Source organism: Leucopleurus acutus (genome assembly GCF_964270905.1).
Source record: "Leucopleurus acutus genome assembly, chromosome: 5".
Taxonomy (NCBI): Eukaryota; Metazoa; Chordata; class Mammalia; order Artiodactyla; family Delphinidae; genus Leucopleurus; species Leucopleurus acutus.
Genome location: NC_139147.1, coordinates 90,975,295 through 90,998,344, shown reverse-complemented (window position 1 = coordinate 90,998,344; position 23,050 = coordinate 90,975,295).

The following is a 23,050-nucleotide window of genomic DNA, read 5'->3' as shown; positions in this document are numbered from 1 at the left end:
ATCGCATGTTAGCGCATATATGTGGAACCTAGAAAAATGGTACAGGTGAAGCGGTTTGCAGGGCAGAAATTGAGACACAGATGTAGAGAACAAACGTATGGACACCAAGGGGGGAAGTGGCGGAGGGTGGGGGTGGTGGTGTGATGAATTGGGCGATTGGGATTGACATGTACACACTGATGTGTATAAAATTGATGACTAATAAGAACTGGCTGTATAAAAAAAAATAAAATTTAAAAATTTAAAAAAAGATGGAGAAACCTAACATAACATTAACATAAATATTAACATAAATATTAATATAAAAAAGAATGGAATAAACTATTAGATCTGTAGACAAACTTTGCAACTTCTCATTCATTCCCTGCCATAGATTGGACATTATCTTAAAGCAGATCAACAGGAAATGTCTAGTATTTACATAAAGTTTTCCCTTTTGTTATCTCTTGTAAAGATTAATTTATGTTTCAATTTGTCTGGGGCATGGGGTGCCCAGGTATTTGGTTAAACAGTATTCTGAATGTGTCTGTGAAGGTGTTTCTGGATAAGATTAACTTTTGAATCGATAGACTGAGTAAAGCAGATTGCCCTCCTCAATTGAGTGGCTTCATCCAATCTGTTGGAGGCAGGAGTAGAATAAAAACAGTTAAGAGAGAAATCCCTCTCTCTGCTTGACTGTCTTCAACGTGGGACATCACTGTTCCACCTTTTAACTCAGACTTGGACTTGAACTTATACCGTCAGCAATTTTGGGGTTCCAGCTGCAAATCTTGGGTCTCTCAGCCTCCAAATCACATAAGCCAATTCCCTATAATAAATCTCTCTATTTCTAGCTATATACAGATATCTACAGATATCATATTGATATTGATATAAATGTATACATTCCTCATATCCTTTAGTGAGTTTTCTATGGATATAAGCAAATCATCACAAACTTTGCAGCTTAAAACAACAGTCATTTATCATCTCACAGTTTCTGTAGGTCAGTAGTCCAGATATAACTTAGGTGGGTCCATTGCTCAGGGTCTCATATGGCTGCAATAAGATGTCAGCCAGGCCTGCAGTCTCATTTGAAGTGTGTGTGGGTTCTCTTCCAAGGCTATGTGATTATTGGCAGAATTCACTTTCTTGCAGCTGTATAACTCAGGGTAGCTTGCTTTTTCAAGGCCAACAGGAAAATGTCTCTGAACTCAAGCAAAGACTAACTTCTCTTTTAAAGGTTAAGGGCTCACTTGACTTGGTAAGGTCCACTGAGGGTAATCTCCTTTTGATTATATCAAAGTAAAACTGATCAGAGACCTTAATTACATGTGCAAAATCACTTCACCTTTGCCATATAATGTAAACTAATCATGGGAGTGACCTCCATCATACTCACAAGTAGTGCCTACATTCAAGGGATGTGTATATCAGGGGGTAGGAATCTTTGAGGTCACAGAATTTTTCTTACTTAACCCAGTTAATTATTTTAGATTGTTTCTGATACGTCCTTTGCATCTTTCTTGCCTTTAGTATCTACAGACTTGAGGATATGAAAATTTTAAAGAACCTGAGAACTTCAAAATGAAATGGTCCTCAAAAGTTAGAGTTCCATAGAAGTGCCCAGAATGGAATTTAAAATATCAGAATATCAAAAAGAAAATAAAGCCTCAGAAAAGACTGCAGGAAACAAACAAGCAAACAAACTTTACTTCTTACTATTCAGCAGAGCAAAGGGTGTTTCTATGATCTACGTAAAGTGGGGTCACATGTTCTCTTTTGGAATAGGCTAGAAATATCCCTGTGCTCTTTCTTATGAATTCTCTGGGTTTCATCAAGATAATGTATTTTCTTAAGACACTCTGCATCTACCTTTTCCTGGATATTTTTATTCCCTTAGGATATACAGTATAGAATATATTTAACATATCCTGTCAAATTAATTCATCCAGCTGAAACCATAAAGGTGTGGTCAAGACATTAAAAACACTTTTATTCTTTGATTCTTTATAATGCAGAATGAAATTAAATTGTGTAGTATGTGGACTTCTATCTTACACTGAATACTGCTCACATATTTTTTAAGATTAAGAAAAGTGATTTTACAGTATACTCAGATTGCCAAGCACATAATTCAAACCATCTCCATGATTTGTATCGATACTTTGTTGATGACAGCAACTTTCATGGCATGTAGTGCTTTTTATTATGTAATAATGTTTGTGAAGAATTATAGTCATTTCAATTTCCAGGGAAAGCAAAATATTTCCCATCTCAAACCTCTGCTCCCAACACATTGTGTGTGATATACATTAGCAAGTCCAGAGTAAATAGTCATTTGTCAATCAACTCCCAATTTATTCTTTTAAAAGGCTCACATGGAAAATTATGCAATACAAGTTGGTAAATCCATTGGATCTTCTCTAGGAGGTGTTAGCCTGAAAAGTTGAACTAGCTTTACTATCTTGGGGTGCCATCTCCTTTCCATCCTTCCCTCCTCTATCTCAGAAACACATGGCATATTACAGCTTATCCAGAGGAAATCCAATCATTTAGCTCTTAGTTCACCTTTGGCTGTAGTGAATTTCCTCTTAGTTCATTGCTGGTTAAAGACTGTAGAGAACTTTCCAGAAATTTGAGTGACTAGATCACTAAGAAAGATCCATTACCAAATGGATCTTTGGTATTATTATATTATTGATGTTGAATTATTGATATTGAATTATGGTTAAGAAAGAAAAAAGGAGAAAGGGCAAAGACATGAGCTAATGAGGAAGAATGGGTTAATAACTTGAAAAAAATCTTATTGAATTGATCATATCCAGTCGTGATTCTCTCAAGGACTAACTCACTTGGAATAACATTACAGTGTTATATAGGACTATATCCTTGGAGAAAACCTTCAGTTTTTCCTCCAATCCACAGTCACTTGCATATTATATAAATCGTTATATACAGTAATAGTCAGAAACCCAAGCAATCTATCATATTTGATCAAGACAAGCATAAATCATTTATTCATGATTTACCATTCCTAACTTGATTCATTGATTCATCTCCAGACAAGACACGTTCAGTACAAAAAAAAAAAAAAAAAAAAAAAAAAAAGATTAAGCTCCTAGCCCTTAGGAGAGAACAGCTAAACCAACTAATTCATATTTACATCTGACCTCATGAATCTTGACACTGGGAGTACTGTAAGAATAGAAATAGCTCTTATAAACGGACCTTCAGATGGAAATGTCTGGATAAAAGTGAAAATAGTGGAAAGATTAACAATGAGCATGTGATGGGTGTGTCACAACTATCTTAGTCCTCACCATGAGACAATCTGATTCACCTAACATGCATTTACCCAATTTTATCAGTATTTATTTTCAATACTTTTTCTACTTTAATTCATGTTTTTTCCCCAGTTTTACTTCTCCCCAATTCTCTTCCTGCAGCACCCTAATTTTTCACACATACCTTTATCTCATTCAAGTCACGGTGCTTAGATATGAATTAGGCAAGCTGAGGGGTAGGAAAATGGTAGCATCTTTCAAATCTCTCAGTATGATGCCACAACAACCTATAATATCAGATAGGCTACAAAAATAGGCTTCTAACCCTGACTTCTAGGGTCAGGGAACTCTTTGGTTTTCTTAATTCTTCCTCTGGCTCCTCCCCCACCCTACCATCTGCACATATTTCAAATACACAGAAATATGAACAGAGTCCTGTACATTGTCTTACTCAGCTTGATCTGCCATAACAAAACCATCAACTAGGTGGCTTAAACAATAAATATTTATTTCTCATAGGAAGTCCAAGATCAAAGGGTACACAGGTGTTAGCTCTATTCCTGGCTTATATATCACCACCTTCTTGCTGAATCTGCCCCCCACATGGCAGAGAGAGATGGGTAGCTCTGGTCTCTCTTCTTCTTATAAACCCACTAATCTTATCATGGGGGGGGGCACAATCTCATCTAAACCTAATTATTTCCCAAAGGCCTCACTTCCAAATACCATCACATTGAAGGTTAGAGTGTCAACATATCATTTTGAGGACACAATTCAATCTGTAGCATATACTCCAGGCATATGGTACATGTATTAAATGTGCAAAGTGTTCTTGAAAGTAAATCTGATAATTATTTTTTCTGTTAAAAAATACCTAGATGGCTGAATTGACTCTTCATAGAGCTTTGGATAATTTCCAAATTTCTTAGAGTAAGATTACAAGATACTTTTAATACCTGACCCCAGGGTCCTTGGTTTCTGCACTCCCCTCCTGCCTGGACTCTACCCTCTAGCCACAACGTGTTTCATTATCTTTCACTAGAAATGTCTGATTCTTTAACTGGCTTCGCACATACTGTTCCCTCTGCTGCAGATGACGTTCATCCCCTTTGCCTTGTGTAAACTCTAATTCATCCTTCAAGATCAAGTTCCACTGAAGTCTTTCCTGACATCTCCTTTTTCCCAATAAAGTTAATTACTCCCTTTTCTATTTCCCTCTCATTTTGTTTATACGTCTATTACATCATCAAAACCATGAGGTTTTTAATTACCGTTTATATGTCTATCTCTACTGTTAGACTGTGACACCCTTGAGGATGGGGTCATTTACAACAAACCTTTTAGTTTGGCAGACCCAGACTCTTGCCTGACCCAGAGTAACACTCAGCATATGAAGAATGAGTGAATGAATGAACCATTAACTTAGGACACAGAGAAGTATGAGATCAGTTGTTTCTCAGTACTCCTTTAGCTATAAAGCTTGCCCTTTGTTTCACACAATCACCTCTTTCTAGTCTGTTCAGTTTTACCTGTGGTTGTACTGCTTCGATCTTGCAAACCTTCTTCTTAGTTACACCCTCCCTTGCTGCCTGCTGCAAGAGATCTTGATGCTGTAAATCCTAGGTCACTCAAGTAGTGTTTCCCAAATTTGTTTCACTATAAAGCTCAGTGAGGGTACTTATTAAAAATACAAATTCTTGAGCTCAATCTCAGATCTACTAAATAGAAACTGCAGGAATTGGGTTTAGCAATCTGCATTTTAAAACACATTCCCCAGATAATCCTGAAGAAGATAACCGCAAATACCGTGAACAGAGGGTTACCTCTGTTTTGGAACAACTGTTTCCTCCAGTGACCACTTGTCTTAGTTTGGGACTTCATTAAGCACTAGTTCAGTCTCCTCAGACCTAGAAAGAAGACTCTCAATTGAATGTCTTTCCTGAAGCTGATTCCTCGAGCTTTTAGGAAAATTGGAAACCCCTTTAATGGACTCCAAAAATCTCCGTACTACCTTCTCCATTCAAAATTCATTGCAGAAGATTCATCTCGCTGACTCTACTCCTAGATACTCACTGAGTTTCACAGGTGCTGCCCCAACTGCTGCCGTCAAACCTAGAACAGCTCTGCATATTGGCAGTCTGCAAACTGACTCTGATGAGCTGTGACAGGACATGTTCTCTGGGTTTACCTTTAATCAGACTAGACCCTGAGGGTGTATAGATTCCCTGTATAAAGTACAGATTGGGGGTCACCCAGGGTTAAAAAAGAGAATGAAGCCTAAGTACTTAGCATAGAGCCTGGCTCAGGGTGAGCATTCAATAAATATTACCACTTACTAATATTTCTGTTGTTGGATGGACTGCATATATTCTTCTTCTGATCTTAACCCAAGAAGACCTATACTATATACATTTCTAAAAATTTAATTACTGGAAATATGAAAATATCCTAATTCTCTAAACTAGTTAGGCTACTTAAATTAGTTTTGATTAATCACAATATTGTGGAAATATAGATATTTTTCATAGAATGCCAAAACTCAAGGTACTTAATTTACATCATTCAAATTGCAGAGGCCGTAGACTTGCTTTGTTGATCCAATAAACACATTAGTGTTTTAATGCTTTCATGAATACTAAATATTACTGCTTGTATTAGTTAACTATTACTGTGTAAGAAATCACTCCAAAACTTAGTGACTTAAAACAACTACCATTTATTATTTTTCATGAATCTGTGAGTTGGCTAAGTGGTCTGATTTGGGCTGAACTTGGCTGGGCTGATCTATGCCAGGCCCATTCATATATTTGTGGTCAGGTGGAGGGTTGCTGGGAGATAGTCTAGCTGTTCTAGTGTTGCCTCAATTGGGATGTCTTGTCTCAAAGACAAAGAGGCTATGTCAAGTTTGTTCAAATGGAGGTCACCGGGTCCAAGGGAGAAAAGATAGGTGCAAAGTCTCTTGACCTAGGTTTTGTCAAGACAAATGACTTAATCAGAATGACTAGTGACTTGACTAAGATGACTAATATAATGTCATTTTTGCCATATTTATGGATCAGAAAAAATTTTAAGTTCAGCCTAGATCTAAGGGGTGAGAAATAGACTTCATCTTTTGTTGGAAGTTGCTGAAAAGTGTTATTTCAAAGGATATATGGAGACTATTATTGGGATAGTCAATGCAGTCTGCCAAATTAATCATTGTGGCAAAATATCTCATTTTTGGAGTTTTCTGAAATTTTATACCAAAAAAAAAAAAAGGTAGATTCTGAGCTAAGGTCAAAGATTATGCCCTTGATTCCGTTATCACCTGGATTGTTATAAGAAGCCACAAAACTGTCAGACAATCATTTGTTCGTCTTTAAAATAGTGTTAGCATAAATCTCAAATGGTTATCCAGACTGTTATATAAGATACCATAACAATAAGCACCTAGTAGGGTGCCTGGCAAAAGGTAAATATATAGATATTTTGAGCTAAGTTAAAATAATGGATTATTTCCATTTGCTTTCTTCATAATATTTATTAACTAGAATATCAATTTTTTCTTTAGTTTACTCCATGTATCATCTTTATACCAGTTTTTCATGATATTAACATTATTTGGTAATCTTCTTTAGCAATATTCATCCTTCTGAAACATGTTTTCCTATTGATCCTTTCATCCTGACTAATGAGTAAACATCTTTGTTGTGGTGGTGGTGGTGGTGTTTTTTAATGGGGCTTTGTATTTGTAAGAAACTGAAACTATACCTAGCCAATTTAAACAGAAAAGAAATGTACTTAAGGAAAACTTTAGCATTCACAGAATTGACAAAAGTATTGGCAACCAAAGTCAGAAGATGAGGGCAGAAATACACAGCAAAATCATATCAGAAACAGTCTCTAATAAGTCTAGCCAAACTCACAGGCTCTTGACCATACCAAGGGTGCTCACTGAATACATATATTTTTTAATTGAGGTAACATTGGTTTATAACATCATATGAGTTTCATGTATACACACCATATTTCTTATTCTATATACCCTATGGCTTGAGTAACTTTTAACTCTCCTCTGAGCCTCATGTCAAACCCTCAAAATTCAAAATCCTATGCCTAAGCATCTGCTAGACTGAGCCTAGGTCACATAGCCACACCACAACTATTAGAGAACTGTAAGAGAGACTGTCTGCCCCTTCTGTCTTCCATTATGGAAAGAAGGGCCTTGCCATTAAACTTTCTTGAGGTCCATATCAAATAAGAAGGATGTTTGGATGCTGGGAAGACCAAAACAAATGCTCACTGTAATCTAACCCTCATAGTTGCCCAATACCCACAATTCTCTTTTTCTCACATTGTATTTCAAAACCAATTCTAGACTCTAGTGTAAGGCAATGAAGTCTTATGTGTACTCACCCACATCACAAAGGGAAGCACCCAATAGTTCGTCTCTGAATAATATCCATTTTTCTCTCTATCTGTTGTGCTTCTCATCTCAATATTCTGAAACCTGTGGAAAAAAAAATAACCCTGTAACCACCAACCTCCTAGGGGTAGGTATTCTGTTAGGTCACAACTGTATAGTACAGTTCCTTTGTAAATGGTTACTGATCTCTGAGAAAAGATAGCAGAAATATTCACCAAGCATATGTTTGATGTGATTTCAGAATGCTTCCCGGTGAGTGTGGCTTCCTCAAAGTGTAGCAGACTTGGGGCCTGACAACACCTTCAGACATGAGGATTGGGCTGAATGGCTGCAACAGTCTAACACTGTGATTCTAGTCAGGCTTCTGTCATGAAGCTTTTCTTTTTTAAACTGGTAACTATTCACCAAAATAGGCTTCCTCTTCTCGCTTGGACCACAGCGAGGTTACAGTTCCTGCTTTCCCTGCAACTGCGTGTGGCCACATGACTGAATTCTAGTCAACTGAGTGTTACCTTAAATGATGTCTGCCACTTCTAGGTCTGGCCCATAAAAACCTCTCACTCCTTCATATTCTTTTCCTTTCCAGAATATCCCAGGATCCCCCATGCAAGCTGCATGCTAAGGTTGGCAGAGACACCATCATCCTGGATCACTGAATGGCTTTGTGGTACCTATGTCCTCTTCCTTCAACCTCCATCCTAGAACCACTTAGAATTGCTATCTGGGAAAGAAATACATTTTTAGAGCGTTGAGCCATTATATATTTGTGTACATATTTGGGGTGTGTGTGTGTATATTTGGTACATATTTTCACAGTCTGACCTACCCTAAGTAATAGAAGCTTTGGTATACTGTCCATGTGTTGTGATTCTATGAAACTCTATAACCAGTTAGCAACTGTCAAAAATCTAAGACCAGGGCTTCCCTGGTGGCGCAGTGGTTGGGAGTCCGCCTGCCGATGCGGGGGACACGGGTTCGTGCCCCGGTCCGGGAAGATCCCACATGCCGCGGAGCGGCTGGACCCGTGAGCCATGGCCACTGAGCCTGCGCGTCCGGAGCCTGTGCTCCGCAACGGGAGGGGCCACAGCAGTGAGAGGCCCGCGTACCGCAAAAAAAAAAAAAAAAAAAAAAAAAAAAAAAAAAAAAAATCTAAGACCATTTTAATTATCACAACTACTTTCTTCATCTCATTGTAACCACGGCCACTTTGTCTCTGATTCCTATCAGAAAGCTCAGTTCAACTGCATCTTCTCCCACTAGTGTATAGTCCTTATAAAAGATGAAAGCAAAAACAAAATGAAAAGCGGCTATTAAAGCTCTCTTCCAAGATTTTCGCATGTACTTCATTACCTTTTCCGTGCCTTCATGGGGAATATAGTAAAAGAGTAGGTCACAAATGATAAATGTTCTCTAGCATTTCTAACTACTAAATCTTTGAATTCTATCATACCAAGAAAAAGATCTTATTTCAACTTCATTTGGTGTATATTACCATTGAGTTCAGGTTTTAGTCAGCAAGCTGTATGGTTAAATATTTCCAGCTGTTAGAATAGCATAATTATTTCAGAACATTGTATGTCTCATCATGCCTATAAATTAAATATATAAAAATTAAAAATCTAGAAATAATAAAATGTAAGAGATAGGCAATGAAGACAATTTTTTTAAAGAAATAATTTCTTCAGGTTAGGGAGTTACAGCATTTATAAGCAAGGAGAAACGGTCGCAACTAAGGGAAGAAGGACTGCTTCAAATAGCAAGGGAGGGAGGCCCTGTGGGCTTGGGGTTCAGGATAAACAATGTGTTCTGAATCTTTCCATATTGGCCCAACACCAGTTCTTAGACTCCTGCCCTATTCTAATCAAAGCTGTAACTTTCCCAGAATAGATCTGATGATTAACTGAATTCAGTAGGTGTTATAATTTGGCAGACTATAGATTCAAATTTTGCATTTGATCCTTGGCTCCTGCAGGCCTGCAACTATAGCTATAACATGATCATAGAAAATGTGCATTAAGAATTTAGGGTTTTGAGCTTGCCATTCTCTTTTTTTAAGCTGGCCATTGTCCTAAAAAACAGTCAACGGACTCCATTGTTCTGGAATTCCTCTATTTTTACTGTTTCAAAGCATAGGCAATTCAGTTTTATACAGCCTTGCTTTCAAAGGAGAATTTATTCTGGGAGAATAGAGTTGATAATTTAATTAGAAATTCCATCCTTTCAAGTTATAGTCTGCCAGAATCATGTTCCTGAAACCCAGCAGGATTTTGTTTAGCTTCAGGCCCAAATAGGCAAGATAACTAATTCCAAATTCTTTGAGCATCCATTACCTCTCCTGTACTTAATAGTACCAGTCAGTGTTCTTGGTTCTGAACAACAGAAACATCTCAGGTTAAACTGCACAGAGAGTAAATTCATTTAGTGACTATGGGATGGTAACGACATCAACAGAAGGTCTGGAGGACTAGCTTTCAGAATGGGCAGAGAGAACAGGAGGTAAGTACAGCCTAGATAAATTCTCAGGCCTGTCTCTTTAGGACTCCGACCTGCCATTAGCATCACTACCACTGAACATTCCCTGAGTTCCTGAACTGCTCCACTGAGCTCTGCTGAAGAACTGTACTGCTGTACCCTGCTCTCCATTGCAGATGTTTTAAGTAATCTGATTGCTCCTTGCATGGTGTATTACTCCCAGATGATGAGACATTTGGAGGAGGAGAAGCCCCGAATTACAACTATGCCCTACAGTAATTGGGTAATGAAAGAGCAGTTAGGCAGTAGATGTTTTAATTCTTCTATTACCATTTTGTCTAACTGATGCAAAATGCTCTGATTATAAGTGAAAATTCTGGTCAAATTATTCCAAATGTGATTGTCAGTAACCAAACAACTTTACAGGAACTCTCACCTTACCTACTCCCTAGCTTTTTCCCCATGGACAAGCAGCTAATTATTTAAGTTTTTAATTTTTATTTTATATTGGAGTATAGTTGATTAACAAATTTGTCTTAGTTTGAGGTATACAGCGAAGCGATTCAGTTATACATATACAATGTATCTATTCTTTTTCAAATTCTTTTCCCATTTAGGTTATTACAAAATACTAAGCAGAGTTCCCTGTGCCGTACAGTAGGTCCTTGTTGGTTATCTATTTTAAATATAGCAGTGCGTACATGACAAGTGGCTATTTAAATCATTGAACAAGACATCGCTCGTGTTTACTGGAAGCAGGATCACTGTTCATTTAAAGATCATGGTCATGCCTTCTCCCTGTCTCCTCTATTCAGGGGTTCACAGTTCCTTGTGTAGGCTCATCATTGCTTCAGGGTTTAACTAAAATGATAAAGACCTCAAAATCTAATTTTAGGATTAGGAGAGAGGCCTCATTTAGTAAGCCTCCTGCTAATCTATATTCTCCTTCCCAGATTTACCCGAGCTCTGGATTGGGAGGTATCAAGCACTTTGCTTCTGGGTAAAATGGTATCTTTGCCCTGTGTTTTCTATGTGTAGGTAGTTCCTTTGGGAACTCCATGGGGATGAGGAGTGATTGTCCAAACAGATTTTGGGAATTCCTCGGGCCTCTAACCAAATAAATATTATCAGATCATCACTCAACCAGTGAAAACTTGCTTTACTAATCAATGACTTTCACCTGGAATTCTGGCATAATGCAGAGAGAGCCTTACTTTCAGGAATTCATAATTACACATCTTTTGCTCTCTTTACCATTTGTCACTGTCTAAAAGAACTAACTCAGTACGGTTTTTCTTTAAGCAAAAGGAAATTTTGAGATATAGACTCACCTGCAGTTTTAAGAAATAATACAAGGAGATTCCACATACCTTTTACTCAATTTCCCACAATAGTAACATTTTAAAACTACAGTTTACGCTTGAACAACCCAAGAGGGCTAGGGATGCCCACCCCCCGCACAGCCAAAAATCCACGTATAACTTTAGAGTCGGCCCTCCCTATCTGAGGTTCTGTACCCCAGGATTCAACCAACCATGGATATGTACTACATATTTATTGAAAAAATTCACATAGAAGTGGACCCCTGCAGTTCAAACTCATGTTGTTCCAGGGCCAACTCTATAGAGCAATATCACAATCAAGACATTGACACTGAATTGTCAAGGTACAGAATTTTCCATCATCATAAGGATCTTGCATATTGCCGTTTATAGTTTCCTCCAGGTCTTAAATGTTGTCAACCAGAAATCTGTTCTTTATTTCTACAATTTTACCATTTAAAAAATGCTATATAAATTGCATTATATTATATATAACCTATAGGGACTATTTCTTTTTTTAACTCAGTGTATTACTCAGTGTGGAGATTTGTCCAAGTTGTTATATGCACCAATAGTTCATTGCTTTTCATTGCTGAGCCGTGTTATGTGGTATGAATGTACTATAGTCTGTTTAACCATTCACCATTTGAAGCACATCTGTGTTTTACTAATTTTGGCCTTGTATAAATAAAGCTGCTATAAACATTCATGTACAGATTTTGGTGTAAACATAAGTTTTCATATTTCTGGAGTAAATGCACAAGAGTGAAATTCCTGGGTTATATGGTAGTTGAATGTTTAATTTATTAAGAAACTGCTGAATTGTTTTCCAGAGTGGTGGTAATATTTTTTTACTCCCACCAGAAATGTATGTGTGATCTATTTTCTCTGTATCCTTGCTTTGGGTTTATTTTGCCTTTCTTTTTCTAGGTTTTCAAGGAGGGGCTTAATTATTGATTTGAGACTCTTTTGTCTTTTCTAATATATGCATTTAGTGCTATAAATTTCCTTCTCAGCACTGCTTTAGCTGTATTCCACAAATATTTATATGTTCTATTTTTTTTCACTACGTTGAGTGAGTCATTGAATTTTAATTTCAGTTATAATTTATGGTTCTAAAATTTACATTTGGCTTTTCATATCTTCTATTTAATGGCTAAAACTTTCTGTTTATTTGCTGAGACTTTCTATATTCTCATTTGTATTGTGTTCATAATTGCTTAGAGAAACATTTTTATGATGGCTGCTTTAAGATCTTTATAATTCTAATTTTTTTGTTACCATGTTGTTGACGTCTATTGATTACTTTTTTGATTCAGTTGAAGATCTTCCTGATTCTTGGTATGATGAGTGATTTTTTTAATTGAAAACTGGACTTTTTTTGTCATGAGACTGAATCTTACTTAAACTTTGTTTTAACTGGTTTCTTCTGACACTGCTATGACCAGAGACCTTGGAGGTAGAGCCTCATTATCACCAGTGGAGGAATTTCACATCCCCCACTAGGCCTCCATTTACACTTGCTAACAGAGGCTCCTCATTACTGAGGAGGGGTGAGAGTCCTGCCTCCCTACCGATGTCTCCACTGATATATTCCTAACTGGGAATATACCTTGGATTACCTTGTTACTGTTCCCTGTGTGGCCTCCACTGGTGCTTCTGAGAGTAGGATAGGTTGGCTTTATTACTACCAGGCAGTGGTAAAAGGTCTGATTCTCTAGGCTTCCTCTGATATCACCCTAGTGGAGAATGGAAAGGGCTCCACATTACTGCCAGGTAGGGATGGAAGCCCAGGCTCCCCACAGGGTACACTCTGATATCTCAACAGAGGTGAGGTTCATTACCATCAGGTGGGAATGAAAGTCTCACCTCCCTACTCAACTTTCTCAGACACCATCTTGGTGGGAATGTTTGGGTGTCTAGAGCCTGGAAAGGGTGTAAGTACAGATTCCCAACTCAACCCTTGGATAGGGGTGGAGACTACAATATTTTTCCGTGTTTTTTACCTTGCTAGGTTACCCATTTCCTGGTCTTTTGGCTAGAGGGAGGATTTTGTTGGTGTCTTCTTCCTGCTCTCATTAGGGTGTCCAGATTGCTGGCTTCTTCGGCTCCAAACCTGGGATACATGAGTCAAAAAGAAAACCCAAGAAGCTCACTATGGTATCATCTCTTGGTTCCTTCTCTGTACCTTTCAAAGTGCTTTTGTTTGTTGTATATGTATGTGCAAGGTTTTCAGTTGTACTCAATGGGGGGAATAGGGAAAAGTACTCCATTTTCCTAGAACTACAAATTTAGTATTTTTTTTAAGTAATAAATTTTTGTTGCACTCCAAATCAAATATACATTTTATATAAAGATTAAGTATTTACTGCCTCTTTTCCTTAACTGGGGAAGTATGGTATCCAGGTGCCTTGTAAGTTTCACGTTGTCCCTTTTTATATTTCTGGCAGCACTTAGAGAAAAAATTTTATATCTAGTAGTATTACTGAAAGTGATTATACTCATCATATTTCATTTGAGACTGAGATCTTCAGTTTCTTTTTTTTTAAAGAAGATGAAAACTGATTAGATCTCAAGAGCCTATCAATTTTTTTTTACTAGAAATATTTAACAATTTTTGATGTGTTAAAGCAGACATCCTTTATTGAATTACTCCCAAACCATCATTCCAAATGCCAAGATTAACAGTGGTATAAAATTGAAAATACTTATTAGGTGACACAGTGATTAAATTGACTATGGGTGATACTTTGTCCAATTATTCCAAATTTATTTTCTCCAGAAATGTCTCTAGTTTAGTATTTCAAGTGGACAATTACTTAATCACTCATTGGTATTAACACAATTGCCTATAATCTGAACTTGCAACATTTAGAAAAATTTAAAGAAATATTGAACATATAAATGAATCATCACTGAGTGTTATATTAAGTAACATTATTGCCACCTGATGGTAGTATTTGTTTAAAAAAAGGCATAAAATGAAAAGAAAGCTGGAGTAACAATACTTATATCAGACAAAATAGACTTTAAAATAAAGACGGGGCTTCCCTGGTGGCTCAGTGGTTGAGAGTCCGCCTGCCGATGCAGGGGACATGGGTTCGTGCCCCAGTCTGGGAGGATCCCACATGTCACGGAGCAGCTAGGCCCATGAGCCATGGCCGCTGAGCCTGCAGGTCCGGAGCCTGTGCTCCGCAACAGGAGAGGCCACAACAGTGAGAGACCCGCCTACCACAAAAAAAAAAATAATAAAAAATAATAAAGACGGTTACAAGGACAAAGATGGACACTACATAATGATCAAATGATCAATCCAAGAAGAATATATAACAACTGTGAACATATATACACCCAACATAGGAGAACCTCAATATATAAGGCAAATGTTAACAGACATAAAAGGAGAAATATAATAATAGTGAGGGACTTTAAAATCCCATTAAATCAATGGACAGATCATCCAAGAAAGAAAAACAATAAGGAAACACAGGTCTTAAATGACACATTAGACCAGATGGACTTAATTGATATTTATAGAGCATTCTACCTGAAAGCAGCAGAATACACTTTCTACTTTCTACTTCTACTCAAGTGCACCTGGAACATTCTCCAGGATAGATCACATGCTAGACCACAAAGCAAGGCTCAGTAAATTTAAGAAAACTGCAATTATATCAAGCATCATTTCCAACCACAACACTATGAAGTTAGAAATCAACTACAAGAAAAAAAAATGCAAAAAGCACAAACATGTGGAGGATAAACAATATGCTACTAAACAACCAATGGATCACTGAGAAAATCAAAGAGGAAAACAAAAAATATCTAGAGACAAATAGAAATGAAAACATGTTGATACAAAACTTATGGAATGCAGCAAAAGCAGTTCTAAGAGGAAAGTTTACAGCAATAAAAGCTTTCCTCAGGAAACAAGAAAAATCTCAAATAAACAACCTAACCTTACACCTAAAGCAACTAGAAAAAGAAGAACAAACAAAACCCTAAGTTAGTAGAAGGAAAGAAATCATAAAGATCAAAGCAGAAATAAATGAAATACAGACAAAGGAAATAATAGAAAAGATCAATGGAACTAAACGTTTGTTCTTTGAAAAGATAAAATTAATAAACCTTTAGCCAGACTCGTCAAGTAAAAAAGGGAGAGGACTCAAAGCAATAAAATTAGAAATGAAAAAGGAGAAGTTACAACTACACTACAGAAATATAAAGGACCAGGGGAGACTACTACAAGCAACTATATGACAATAAAGTGGACAACCTGGAAGAAATGGGTAAATTCTTAGAAAGGTACAATCTGAACCAGGAAGCAATAGAAAATATGAACAGACCAATTACCAGTACTGACATTGAATCAGTAACTTAAAAACTGCCAACAAACAAAAGTCCAGGACCAGATGGCTTCACCGGTGAATTCTACCAAACATTTAGAGAAGAGTTAACACCTAGCCTTATGAAACTATTCCAAAAAATTGCAGAGGAAGGAACACTTCTAAACTCATTCTATGAGGCCACCGTCACCCTGATACCAAAACCAGACAAAGATATCACACACAAAAAAGAAAATTACTGGCCAATATCACTGATGAATATAGATGTAAAAATATCAATAAAATACTAGCAAACTGACTCCAGCAATACATTAAAAGGATCATACACTATGATCAAGTGGTATTTATCCCAGGGATGCAAGGACTTTTCAATGTCTGCAAATCAATCAATATGATACACCACATTAACAAACTGAAGGATAAAAACCATATGATCATCTCAATAGATGCAGGAAAAGGCTTTTGATAAAATTCAACATGCATTTATGACAAAAACCCTCCAGAAAGTGGGCACAGAGGGAACATACCTCAACATGATAAAGGCCATATATGACAGACCCACAGCTAACATCATACTCAACAGTGAAAAGCTGAAAGCATTTCCTCTAAGATCAGGAATGAAACAAGGAGGTCCACTCTCACCACTTTTATTCAACATAGTTTTGGTGGTCCTAGTCACAGCAATCAGAGAAGAAAAAGAAATAAGAGTAATCCAAATTGGAAAAGAAGAAGTAAAATTGTCACTGTTTGCAGATGACATGATGCTATACATAGAAAATTCTAAAGACACTACCAGAAAACTACTAGAGCTCATCAATGAATTTGGAAAAGTTCCTGGATACAAAATTAATATACAGAAATCTGTTGCATCTCTATATACTAATAATGAAATATCAGAAAGAAAAATTAAGGAAACAATCCCATTTACCATTACATCAAAAACAATAAAATACCTAGGAATAAGCCTATCTAAGGAGGCAAAAGACCTATACTCCAAAAACTATAAGAGTGATGAGAATGATTGAAAACAACACAAACAGATGAAAAGATATGTTCATGCATTGGAACATATGTTTGTGTTCCTAGATTGGAAAAATCAATATTGCTAAAATGACCAACTACCCAAAGCAATCTACAGATTTAATGCAATCCCTATCAAATTGCCAATGACATTTTTCACAGAATTAAAACACATTTTTTTTTCTTAATTTGTATGGAAACACAAAAGACCCCAAATAGCTAAAACAATCTTGAGAAAGAAGAACAGAGATGAAGGAATCAGGCTCCCTGAGTTCAGACTATACTACAAAGTTATAGTAATCAAAACAGTATGTTACTGGCACAAAAACAGAAATATAGATCAATGGAACAGTGTAAAAAGCCTAGAAATAAGCCCACGCACATATGGTCAATTAATTTACAAAAAAGAGACAAGAATATAGAATGGAGAAAGGAAAGTCTCTTCAATAAGTGTTGATGGGATAACTGGACAGCTACATGAAAATAGAACATTCTCTAATACCGTTTACAAAAATAAACTCAAAATGGATTAAAGACGTAAATGTAAGACCAGATACTATAAAACTCCTAGGGGAAAACATAGGCAAAACACACTTTGACATAAATTGCAGCAATATCTTTTTTGGATCAGTTTCCTAGAGTAATGGAAATAAAAACAAAAGTAAACAAATAGGACCAAATTAAACATAAGAGTTTTTGCACAGCAAAGGAAACCGTAAACAAAATGAAAAGACAACCTACAGAATGGGAGAAAATATTTGCAAACAATTCTACCAACAAGGGATTCATTTCCAAAATACACAAATAGTTCATATAGCTTAAAATTTTAAAAATGCAATAAAAAAATGGGTAGAAGACCTAAATAGACATTTCTCCAAAGAAGACATACAGATAGCCAACAGGCACATGAAAATGTGCACAATATTGTTAATTATTAAAGAATTTCAAATCAAAACTGCAATGAGAAATCACTTCTCACCAGTCAGAATGGCCATCAAGAAAAGTCTACAAATAATAAATGCTGGAGAGGGTGTGGAGAAAAAAGGAACCCTCCTACACTGTCAGCAGGAATGTAAATTGGTGTAGCCACTATAGAGAACAGTATTGAGGGTCATCAAAAAACTAAAAACAGTGTTACCATATGATCCTGCAATTCCACTCTTGGGTATATATCTGGAAAAAAATTTTGATTTGAAAAGATACATGTCCCTCAATATTCATAGAAGCACTATTTACAATAGCCAAGACATGGAAGCAACCTAAGTGTCCAGTGACAGAGGAATGGATAAAGAAGATCTGATACACACACACACACACACACACACACACAGGAATATTATTACTCAGCCATAAAAAGAACGAAAGAATACCATTTGCAGCCAAATGGATGGACCTAGAGATTATCATATTAAGTGAAGTAAGTCGGACTGAGAAAGACAAATATCATATAATATCACTTATTTGTGTAATCTGAAAATTGATACAAATGAACTTATTTAAAAAACAGAAATAGATTCACAGACAGAGAAAACAAACTTATGGCTTTAAAAGAGATCGTGTGGGTGAAGAGATAAATTAGGAGTTTGGGATTAACATATACACACTATATAAAATAGATAAACAAGGACCTACTGTATAGCACAGGGAACTACATTCATTATCTTGTAATAAGCTATAATGGAAAATTATCTGGAATATACACACACACACATACACACACCTGAATTACCTCTCTTTCTACATTTCCAAATGCTGTTGAAAATTATGACCTAAGAAAGTATCTTACCTTTGCAAGCCTTTTTTCAGTGTCCTGTGTATCAAATTACTCACTCATTAGTCAATCCATTCTTTAATTCAATAAATAACTAATAATTTCCATGTTCTAGGTATTTTATTTGGTGCTAAGAAGACAAAGATGAATAAGACATAGACCTTGCCCCAAATAATAATATAGTCTAGGAGTATATATATATATATATATATATATATATATATATATATATATAGTATAAATTACAAAACTGTGTGAGGAAGTTAATCAAAATATAAATTATAAAACAGTGTGAGGGTGATAGTGAATTCTTACAGATTGGTTGATGCCTGTACACTGCTTCTTTCTCACTGTAACATAACAAACCCATAAATAATTTATAAATACTAACTCTTGTTCTTCAATGATTATTTTACAATGAGATCTGTTTTTCATGCTTATATTATTTACAAACTAACTTATATAAACTATGAAAATAATTTTAAAGGGCATGACATATTTTATTATTTCAAGAGACGAAGTTTTTCTTTTTATTAAAGTTGTACAAATACATTGTCATTTAATGTGAGAATTGGAGAGGATTTGAAGGAAAACCAAGGCTTGGAGTATGGATAAGACCTGTTTTTCCTGAATCACAATACAATGCTCATCCCTTTGATAATACATTAAACAAATATTTAGTCAGTCCTTAGCCATACTAAATTTATTTTGAAGAAGGTAGGATAAAACAAATTTCTGGATATCATGCATTTGAAGTGCCTGTGGTCACATCATTGTATGATGCTGTCCAGCCACCTTGGGGTAGGAAGAATTATAAGATAGACTCTGAGATTCCTATCCTCTGTTACATGCCCTGTAAAATCTCAGAAAAGTGAATATGATGAGATATCATTCCCATGATTAGGTTACTAATCAGTTGACTGATTTAAAACAAAAGGAAACATATCTTTGGTTGGTAATCAGGCCAGCTCTCTAAAAGAAAATCAAGTGATGGAGAGACATTCTTCTACTGGCATCAAAAATGAAGTGAGCTGACATGATGAAGAGAAGGGGCCACAAGGCAAAGAACTGGAGGAGGGAGGCCTCCAGGGCCTGAGAGCAGGCCCTAGCTGATAGATAGCAACAAAAAGCAAGGACTTCTGTCAGACAGAACAAGGGAATGAATTCTTCCCTCAATTAATGAGGTTGGAAGAGAACGCTAAGCCTCAAACGAGATTTCATTCCTGGCTGACACCTTAATTTCAGCCCAGTGAGACCTGAGCAGAGGATCCAGCTAACTCTCACCTGGACTACTGACCCATGAAAGCTGTAAACTCATAATTTGTGCTTTGTTTAAGTACTAAATTTGTGGTAATTTGTTATGCATGAATAGAAAACAAATACACATACTTAACAGCCCATGTGTGGAAGGATAGGAAATTTTTGCCTGATTTATTTTTTCTTGTGGTTTGATAACAAAATAATGTCTCAGTAGAGAAGAAATTAAAAGAAGGGGATTTATTTTGAGAGAAAAAGGGTTAAGAAGAGAATAATCAAATGAGGTTAATAATAGGTGTAATAAGTATAAATTTGAGAGAATTAGAAGAGTGGGATGCCTTGGCTGCACAGTGGGCTCAGAAATGTAAGAGTGCAGTGGTGAAATGTATATAAATGCTACCATGGGGGGTTGATAATAGAAGTGAACTGCTTAAGTGAAGTACGCTGATGACGGTTGGGATGGAGCCATTGTCCACCTGAATCTTAAAGACATTCATAATGATGGCGGGAATGAGGAAGAAATAAATATTATGACCCAGGTGCTAACATCTTTGATAGGTAGGGAGATATGAGCAAAAATTAGTAGAGTTCTGCAACTAAGAGGGAAGTGTTATGGGCTGAATTGTATCCCCCCAATTTTAAGTCCTAAACCTCAGTACCTTCAGCTGTGAACGTATTTGGAGGTAAGGTCTGTAAAGAGGTAATTAAGTTAAAATGAGGTCTTTAGGGTGGACCCTAACCCAATATGACCAGAGTTGTTATAAGAAGGGCTGAGGACAAAGACACAGAGCGAAGACCATGCAAGGACACAAGGAGAAGACAAAGCTATCTACAAGCCAAGGAGAAAGACCTCAGAAGATGACACCTGCTGGCATCTCAATCTCGAATTTCTAGTCTTCAAAATTGTGAGAATATATATTTCTATGGTTTAAGCCACCAAGTCTGTGGTACTTATTATGAAAGCCTTTGAAAACTATTAAAATTATTAGAGGGAGTAAAAGATAACTACTGATGTGCCAAAATATTATAATACAGCTTTTGGCCCTGAGTAGGCTGCAGGTAAATACATCAATTCATTTTTTTTTAACATCTTTATTGGGGTATAATTGCTTTACAATGGTGTGTTAGTTTCTGCTTTATAACAAAATGAATCAGTTGTACATATACATATGTTCCCATATATCTTCCCTCTTGCGTCTCCCTCCCTCCCACCCGCCCTATCCCTCCCCTCCAGGCGGTCACAAAGCACCGAGCCGATATCCCTGTGCCATGCGGCTGCTTCCCACTAGCTATCTACCTTACGTTTGTTAGTGTATATATGTCCACGCCTCTCTCTTGCTTTGTCACAGCTCACCCTTCCCCCTCCCCATATCCTCAAGTCCGTTCTCCAGTAGGTCTGTGTCTTTATTCCTGTCTTACCCCTAGGTCCTATTTGACATTTTTTTCCCCTTGAATTCCATATATCTGTGTTAGCATATGGTATTTGTCTTTCTCTTTCTGACTTACTTCACTCTGTATGACAGACTCTAGGTCTATCCACCTCATTACAAATAGCTCAATTTTGTTTCTTTTTATGGCTGAGTAATATTCCATTGTATATATGTGCCACATCTTCTTTATCCATTCATCCAATGATGGGCACTTAGGTTGTTTCCATCTCCGGGCTATTGTAAATAGAGCTGCAATGAATATTTTGGTACATGACTCTTTTTGAATTATGGTTTTCACAGCATATATGCCCAGTAGTGAGATTGCTGGGTCATATGGTAGTTCTATTTGTAGTTTTTTAAGGAACCTCCATACTGTTCTCCATAGTGGCTGAACCAATTCACAGTCCCACCAGCAGTGCAAGAGTGTTCCCTTTTCTCCACACCCTCTCCAGCATTTATTGTTTCTATATTTTTTGATGATGGCCATTCTAACTGGAATGAGATGGTAACTCATTGTAGTTTTGATTTGCATTTCTCTAAGGATTAATGATGTTGAGCATTCTTTCATGTGTTTGTTGGCAGTCTGTATATTTTCTTCGGAGGAATGTCTATTTAGGTCTTCTGCCCATTTTTGGATTGGGTTGTTTGTTTTCTTGTTATTGAGCTGCATGAGCTGCTTGTAAATTGTGGAAATTAATCCTTTGTCAGTTGCTTCATATGCAAATATTTTCTCCCGATCTGAGGGTTGTCTTTTGGTCTTGTTTATGGTTTCCTTTGCTATGCAAAAGGTTTGAAGTTTCATTAGGTCCCATTTGTTTATTTTTCTTTTTATTTCCATTTCTCTAGGAGGTGGGTCAAAAAGGATCTTGCTGTGATTTATGTCATAGTGTTCTGCCTATGTTTTCCTCTAAGAGTTTCATAGTTTCTGGCCTTACATTTAGGTCTTTAATCCATTTTGAGCTTATTTTTGTGTATGGTGTTACGGAGTGATCTAATCACATACTTTTACATGTACCTGTCCAGTTTTCCCAGCACCACTTATTGAAGAGGCGGTCCTTTCTCCACTGTACATTCCTGCCTCCTTTATCAAAGATAAGGTGACCATATGTGCGTGGGTTTATCTCTGGGCTTTCTATCCTGTTCCATTGATCTATCTTTCTGTTTTTTGTGCCAGTATCATACTGTCTTGATTACTGTAGCTTTGTAGTATAGTCTGAAGTCAGAGAGCCTGATTCCTCCAGCTCCATTTTCCTTTCTCAAGATTCCTTTGGCTATTGGGGTCTTTTGTGTTTCCATACAAATTGTGAAATTTTTTGTTCTAGTTCTGTGAAAAATGCCAGTGGTAGTTTGATAGGGATTGCATTGAATCTGTAGATTCCTTTGGGTAGTAGAGTCATTTTCACAATGTTGATTCTTCCAATCTAAGAACATGGTATATCTCTCCATCTATTTGTATCATCTTTAATTTCTTTCATCAGTGTCTTATAATTTTCTGCATACAGGTCTTTTGTCTCCTTAGGTAGGTTTATTCCTAGATATTTGAATCTTTTTATTGCAATGGTAAATGGGAGTGCTTTCTTGATTTCACTTTCAGATTTTTCATCATTAGTGTATAGGAATGCAAGAGATTTCTGTGCATTAATTTTGTATCCTGCAACTTTACCAAATTCATTGATTAGCTCTAGTAGTTTTCTGGTGGCATCTTTAGGATCCTCTATGAATAGTATGTCATCTGCAAACAGTGACAGCTTTACTTCTTCT